Here is an 8,167-nt window from a genome sequence, read left to right as displayed (position 1 = left end):
ACTTTGTTCCTTTCATTTTAGAGCGTCTCTTTTTGGCTACTGCCAACGCGCTCATTAATTGCCGCGATGGTTCGATGTCAATGTCCTTTGGCCATCTTTCTATTGAGGTAAATATTTTCAAAATGATGAAACAGTTATCCAATTCATCTATAGATGGGGAAGTTAGCATGATCCAAAGCTCAGCTCAAGATTATTTCAACAATATTTTTCCGCCGAAAAATCGATGCACCAATTCCTTTCATTCGGTGGTTCGACTTTGGCGATGACTCTCTCCTCGAGAATGTCCATGCCCTTTTCGAAGCCTACCCCCTCTTAGATCCTTCTTTACTCCTTCTTTTGAGTTTGAGGACCTCTTAAATAAACAGGTATTCACTACTCAAACCGAGGCCCCTCCTAATCCTTTTTACCCATTCCTCCCACCCCTATGCTTATGCGCTTTCCTGTCGCTAAGTTGAAATATATCCGCCTTGATTCGGGATGGTAGCCATCTAGTGATCATATCTTCTGATGGAGTGGAAATGCAAGTCGTAGGATTGTAAATGGAGGTGTTATGTCAGGGTGATGACAAATGGTCATACAATGAAGTGTAGAAGCATGAATGATATACATACATGTGTTGGTGCTGCAGAAGACAGGAATCCAATGGCAAATGCCAAGTGGATAGCAAGTCGAATTGAGTTAGAAATGAGGTTGCATTATAGGAGTTTTACTCCTAATGACATCAAAGAAGAAATGATGCATAAGTTTCAGGTAAAGATTAAGTATTGGCAGGCTTGGCATGCAAGAACCATAGCAATGGAGAAAATACATGGAAGTTATGATCTTTCATATGCAAAATTGCTTGAGTTGTGTAGGCAACTTGTTGCTTCTAACCCTAGAAGTGTTGCAATACATTCTAGGCATGAGAATTTCCATACTTTTAGAACTCTGTGTGTTGCTTTCAAGGATGCTCTAGATGGATTTGTACAAGGGTGTAGGCCTATGATAGGACTAGATGGTTGTTTCTTAAAGGGAAAACATGGAGGTGTGTGTCTATCCATCATTGCTTTGGATGGTAATAATGGAATGTTTCCGATTGCCTTCTATATTTGTATTTCAGAAAACACAGAGTCATGGACTGATTTTTTGGATAAGATGGCACCACACTTGAACAAGCATCATGACAAGTTGACTATAATTTCCGATAAGAAAAGGATTATGTAAGGCAGATGGAGACTATTTTCCCCGACTGCAACCAGAGGTTCTGTTTTAGGCATATGGTCCAGAACATGAAAATAAAGCATAGAGGAGTTGACTATGAAGCTTGGTGTGCTGCCAAAGCATTTGCACAAACAGAGTTTGATAAGTTGATGCAGGACCTAGAAAAACTTGATAGTGGAGCTAAGGAGTATCGATGGGTGAAGACCTTAAAGGTATGGGCATGATCACACTTTGATCATGTGTCCAAGTGTGAGCAAATGTCAAACAATTTTTCTGAAGCTTGGAATAGCTACATACTGGATGCTAGGGACAAGCCCATTGTGAAGATGGTGTCAATGGTGATGGTGTTACAAATGAAATTGTTGTATGAGGTGACAATGAGTTGGTGCCAAGGGTTAAAGTAATCATAGATGACAGATGTAACAAGATTGGAAACATGAGTGTCAGTGGTTCTCAAATCCAGGAAAAGTATTTAGTGAATCATATATATGGTAAATGGTGGAATGTGGACTTAAACTTGCACACATGTGATTGTGGTGAATGGCAACTCACTGGGATTCCTTGTCTTCATGCTGTAGCAGTAATCAAGCTTAGAACATTTCAATGGCATGAGTAAGTGTGAGCAGTACATATTGTCTTGTCCTTTGTTAATGATGATATATGTTAATAATTCATACATTGTTGCTATAGGTATTGTAGCCCTTACTTTACTGGAGCAGCTTATAAAAGAGCTTGTGGTGGTCACATCACACCTTACTTACATGAAGATGAGTGGGCAACAGTGAGACACTTATCCCTAATTTGAAATAAGCTTTAATATGTGAATCTTTAGAGTTAGCCCTAATATTATAATTTTTTTTTTAACAGCCAACTGAAGCTGAGTTTATCTTTCCACCAATCAGAAACAGGCAGCCTGGGAGGCCAAAAGTGAATAGAAGAAGAGGTGCAGATGAATCAAACGCAGTAAGATGTTCAAGGTGCTAAGCTTATGGGCATAATGCCAGAGGTTGTCAGGGAGGTGCAGTGAGAGACAATGCCAATGCAGAAGCAAATGCACAAGCCAATGCAATTGCAACTGCAGCTGCCAGAGGCTCTCATAGAGGAAGAGGAAGGCCTGGGAGACCTATAACAAGCCCACTACTAAACCCTTTTCTAAGCAGACCAATCAATGCTGCTGATGGGAGTCAAGTTCCTGAAAGTGAACTGGATGCAAGGGGAAGAGGAAGTAGAGGTAGGGGAAAGGGTAGGGGAAGGGGAAGAACTGCTGAGGATGGGAGCCAAGTACCTCCAAGTGTGGATGGGAGCCAAGTCCCTCCAAGTGTACCTGGAAGCCAAGGAACTACAAGTGTGGAAGGGAACCAAGTTCAACCAGAGGTGGATGGGAGCCAAGGACCTGCAAGAGGGAGAGGGAGAGGAGGCAGAGAAGAAGAGGAGCTAGCGGGCGGGGGAAACCAATGTTGAATATGAACAAAGGGTCTTCAATGGAAGAGCTACTATTTGGAAATTCACGGGGTCCCCACAGTCTAGCCAATCTACACCAATTCAAACTCAAGACAGTGTGAATATACCTCCAATGCCACCAATGGCACCTCCAAGAAAAAGATCAAGGAGGTCCTCCCAGGCTTCTTCTGTTGCAGAGTCTTGAATGTAGCTATTCTTGTCAGCCTTAAGTTAGATTTTGTCATGTCAAACTTGAAGTGTTATGTTGTTATATTTTGTCAGACTTAAGTTAGATTTTGTCATGTCAGACTTCTCAAAATGGAAGTGCTATGTTTTGCTATGTCATGTGCTCTGTTTTGTTGTTTTGCTATGTTATGTGCTATGTTGTATTGTTTTGTTAATTTAGTTGGCTTTATATGCTATGTTTTGTTGCAAATTTGAGAATTTTTATTAAATGTAGACTTGAATACAACAGGTACAACGTAACAACCACTCCCTCATTCACAGATACATTACAAATCACATGTTCAGTTTCCTTACAAGCTCAGTTACATCAGATACATTGCCTTCAATGTGCATCTTTATAGGACCATTAATACACAACTTAAGTTTACCTTTCCCTTTTCTCTCATCCTCTTCCTTATTCACAGCAACAACCTTTCCTTTTTCTTTCACATCAACTTCCTCATTCACAACAACAACCTTTCCTTTTTCTTTCACATCAACTTCCAAATCCATCCATTTGAAACCGCCACATCTTGGTGCTCCCTTACATCTAAGAAATCTCTATCCAAAACTGCATTCTTTGGAACTCTAGCGAACAATCATAGTATCTCCACATTCCTTAACACAAGAAAAGTTAAGCCAAGGGCATTCAAACTTCCAATGACTAACATCCCCACACAGAAAGCATGATTCTCCTTTGTTAGTTGATGACATTGTAGTTGGTACCTGAAAAAATTGACATATGTTGATCAACATATGCTTTGTATAAACCCCCCATAATTCAATATATGTTTTGTATAAACCCCCAAACTGTCAATATATGTTTTGTATAACCCCCCATTGTTTACATAGGTCTTTGACCATTAAAAATACAGATCTACGCTAGTGCCCCATCTAATTGTCAATATATGTTTTGTATAAACCCCCCATTGTTTACATAGGTCTTTGACCATTAAACATACAGATCTACGCTAGTGCCCCATCTAATTTGTCAATATATATTTTGTATAAACCCCCCATTGTTTACATAGGTCTTTGACCATTAAACATACAGATCTACGCTAGTGCCCCATCTAATTTGTCAATATATGTTTTGTATAAACCCATTGCTTACATAGATTTTTGACCATTAAACATACAGATCTACGCTAGTGCCCCATCTATGTTGATCAATATATGTTTTGTATAAACCCCCCATTGTTGACATAGGTCTTTGACCATTAAACATACAGATCTACGCTAGTGCCCCATCTATGTTGTTCAATATATGTTTTGTATAAACCCCCCATTATTTACATAGGTCTTTGACTATTAAACATACAGATCTACGCTAGTGAAACAAATTAGATGAAGGCATGGAGAGAAGATGAATTAGAATGACCAAACCTTTTCAGAGCCCGAACCACCACCCATGAGAGCAAAAAAATTGGTTTAGGAAAGAATCGTGTTGGAGAAGACAAGTTTTTCGTGGGTCCAAGTTTGGTCCAAGTCTGGTCTTAAATAAGCCAGGAAAATGAAAAATACAAATAAATACAACGGCTATTTTTTAAGGGGTAAAGTGGGCAATATGGAAAATATCAACTGACGGTACTCCCAAAACTGACAGAGTGGGGGGCAATCAGTAAGGATTTTTAAAATGGGGGGTTATTGCCAATGGGGGGGGGGGGGGTACATCCGTGGGGGTTTAAGTCAAAAATTTAGTTCCGATTCTATTTAGTATATCAGATATTCCGTATTAAAAATCATCCATAATTCCGGTTAATAGAACTGGCTTCAAAGAATCATACATTCCAAAATATAGACCCGTGTAAACAATAATGTTGAAGGCATAGTAAAACCCATCAATACCACCGAACTTTAAAGTCTTCTTATAGACATCAATCACAACTTCAAGAAATCAATATTGTCATTCTAGTACTCATTCTAGTACATGTCTCAATTTTTCCGAAAGCACTTTATCCGATCCAATCCGAAGTCGGGGGGTTCACACACAACCTGTATGCAAAATATTTAGTATTTCACAATTATATTTACAGAGGTCGGATATATATATAACATGTATTAATTTTCAAAAACCATCAATAATTTAATTACATATTAATGAAAACTGAATAATGAAACATATCTTTATCGAATGAATCAATATGACAGCTAATCCTTTTCCTTTTAGTCGTATATTTTAGGTTGTTGGGATAGTGAGATTTTATAAAATGACAAAAGCTAGTGTGCGTCAGGAGAGAGAAAAAGCTAGTGAATCTGGGTCACTCATACACACAAGTTGAGGGTGTATTGCATGGCAAGGTACTGGATCTATGCCATCCTAGCCATATCTTAAAACAGGTTATACATGTCACGGGTAGGGCTGGAAATGGTACGGGATTCAACCCGAATCCGACCATATCCGAATCTATTTTAACAGATATGATTTCTACGTTTGTGACTAGAATCTGACCCGAGATTCTAACCATTTTAACAAGATTCATAATTTGATGCCTAAAAATTAATTTATATCGTACATTTATATATGAAAATCATTAAAATAGTATATCTTTTGTGTTTTTAATGGATATGGATATCCGAAACCCGACCCAAAACCCGATGGATCCTAATATGGTAAAGGGGTTTGACCCGAAACCCGACCCGAACCTGCTATATTTGCAGCCCTAGTCACGGGTTGATGTCCTGACCCATTAGCCCCGAGAACTAATCGGGTCTACCAACGGGTTAACATATGTGACCCTAACCCAACCCATTTATTTGATCGGTTATTGGATCAACCCTTAAATGACCCAAAAGCCTTTTTTCCTAACCCAAACCTGCTAATTTCATGTCGGGTTAGCGGGTCGTGTACAAAACTGCCACCCCTATATATAACATATTAATCCCAACTGAATGGGATAAATCGTTGATAAGGACCAATATTTCGTGGGTTGATGGTAGGAGTCCGTTTGATATATGACCCAAATTTGCCGCAAGTTTTTGGGCGGTCTTTTTCGTTGTTGGCCCTCATATGAAAAAATTGAATTGAATCGTGTCCTTAAAGCCACCTAAAACACTGGGAAATCACAAATATCTCGGATATCAGTTATTTCGACTGATATTTCATTGGTATTTAAACCACCTTATTTAATTTAAAATTTGGGGTCGGTTCAAATAAATTCAACCGAATTCAATTCTCCGAAAACACTAACCATCTTTACTTAATTGCTCATCGCGTCTTTTTGGCTCCCCTTCTCATACAACTTTGTTTCAGGCCTCTTCAAACTTCCGTCTCCTAATATTTCTTGCGCGATCCTCTACCCAGTTCAAGTAGGTATTACAACCCCATTGTTCACTAATTTCTTTTGTTTCTCACTTTTATAGGATTTTAAACTCCCCCCCCCCCCCCAAATTTATTTGTTGAAGATTGTCGTGTTCATTTTCTGGTTGGAGACGGCTTTGGCCTCAAGACCAGGTAATTTCCAGTGTTCTTTTATGTTCATTTTATATTTTGAGTGCATTGGCGAAGTTAGAAATTTGAGTGAGGGTGAGCAGTGGCGAAGCCAGGTGAGCACTACAAGTATTCACCCTTTACACAATTGAAGTGTACAAGCCTTTTCTTTATTTTATTTTTGGTTTCTTCTTAATTTATCTTTTATGAAAAGCAAAAAATTGTTAGTTTATTTTGTCAATTTTTTAAATTGAAATCATATTAATAGTTCGGTTAATATTTTAGTTAATATCTTAGTTTATTTTATCAATTTTCTATTTTTGGATTACAATTACACCTAGTCGTTCCTAAGACAAATTAAAGTTAAGGCCTAAATGTATGGATAAAAAGCAAACTCCAGAGAGTTGCATGTAATATAACACTTTCGAGGCGGTTCGAGGGTAGGCAAAGATAGGCAACGCCTAGGGCCCCCACATAATAGACCAATGAAAAGTCCCCCACTCAAGGTTACCTACAGTACATACTAGGCTCAGTTTTGTTTTCACTTTGTTATTTGTGTGGCAAAATGCATACAAGGGAGTTGAACTTGGGCTGGAGCTATGAAACCATAAGGTTACCATGTTCTGATGGTAGAAGAGATATAAAATTAATTAATGTTCTAAAAACAAAATCTGCATAATGATTTTTCTATTGGACTTTTTTGGGTTTTACAAGGCCTCGATTTAAGAGTTGGCCTAGGGTCCCCACAATCTCAGGGCCGGCTAATAGAGAAAATAAATCTGGATTCTAGTCTCACTCTAGGCACCACCTGGGTGTTTTAGGCCCTATCTTTTCTTCCTCGAAAAAAGTATAGCACACACAAGCAGCACTTGAGTTTAATTTTCATACATGGGTGTGGAGGGCCATGTATTTAGGAAGAGAATATTCAAAAATACTGAATTTTCATTCAAAAAAATATTCAAAAAATACGTCTAGGAACATGAGTATAAACCGATGTAAACTAAATGCAAAAATTAATTCTAAGACTATGAGCTTACATACATAGTTACCCGGAAACATTTAGAAGTGAGGGAGGTGAATGCTAAGGTTCTCCTAGTAGGTTAATAGTTAAAGAAATGCCATGTCAAATGGCAGTAATATCTCCCATTTAAAACCAAGAGTAATCTGTCTTTACAAAGTATATACACAAAGAAAAAAAAGCTTTATTTGAAAGAGTTGGAAGTTAGTAAGAGTTACCGAATTACATAACCAATGAAGTAGGCTGTTGAGGAGTAGGTGGTTGCAGGTAGAGTCTATCTTGGACTGGAACAAAAAAAATTATTTTCTTGTCCTAAGGATTCCTAGAAGGGTTCATTAGACGATGTTTACCCTTATCCAGCAGAAATAACAAACGTAAAAGATCTGCGATGAAACTAAAACTTTGTTTTCCTACATGGAGAAGTACTAAAGCGTAGGGTCGGTCATGAGACTTCGGTGCTCATGAGCAACTTCGGTCTTGACTTCGTTTGAGATCGCCTGCTTCGCTCATGAAAAAAATATGAGTCAAATATGAGCTTAGTTTTAGGCTCGTTTCGAGTTCGAGTTCGAGTCGAGTAGCTCGCGAGCTACTCGTTATTTTATTAATTTTTTTTTCTATATATCATATATGATCCAGAAAAATACCCAAGCCCATAAACATATTAAACCACAAGGTAAACTGAAATGTAATGTTTATGAACCCACAAGGTAAAAACGGCATGGAGATGGGATTTTAGACACGCTGTTATTATACTGTGTGTTAATAGCAAAGTAAAACTCCAAAGGCGGAAAAGTATCGATAACCGATATAAATCACAGTGAATCAAATCCGAAACCCAACTCCATACATGTTTT

Source organism: Coptis chinensis, chromosome 6 (assembly GCF_015680905.1).
Source record: "Coptis chinensis isolate HL-2020 chromosome 6, ASM1568090v1, whole genome shotgun sequence".
NCBI classification, from domain to species: Eukaryota; Viridiplantae; Streptophyta; class Magnoliopsida; order Ranunculales; family Ranunculaceae; genus Coptis; species Coptis chinensis.
Note: the sequence above shows the minus strand (reverse complement) of the source record.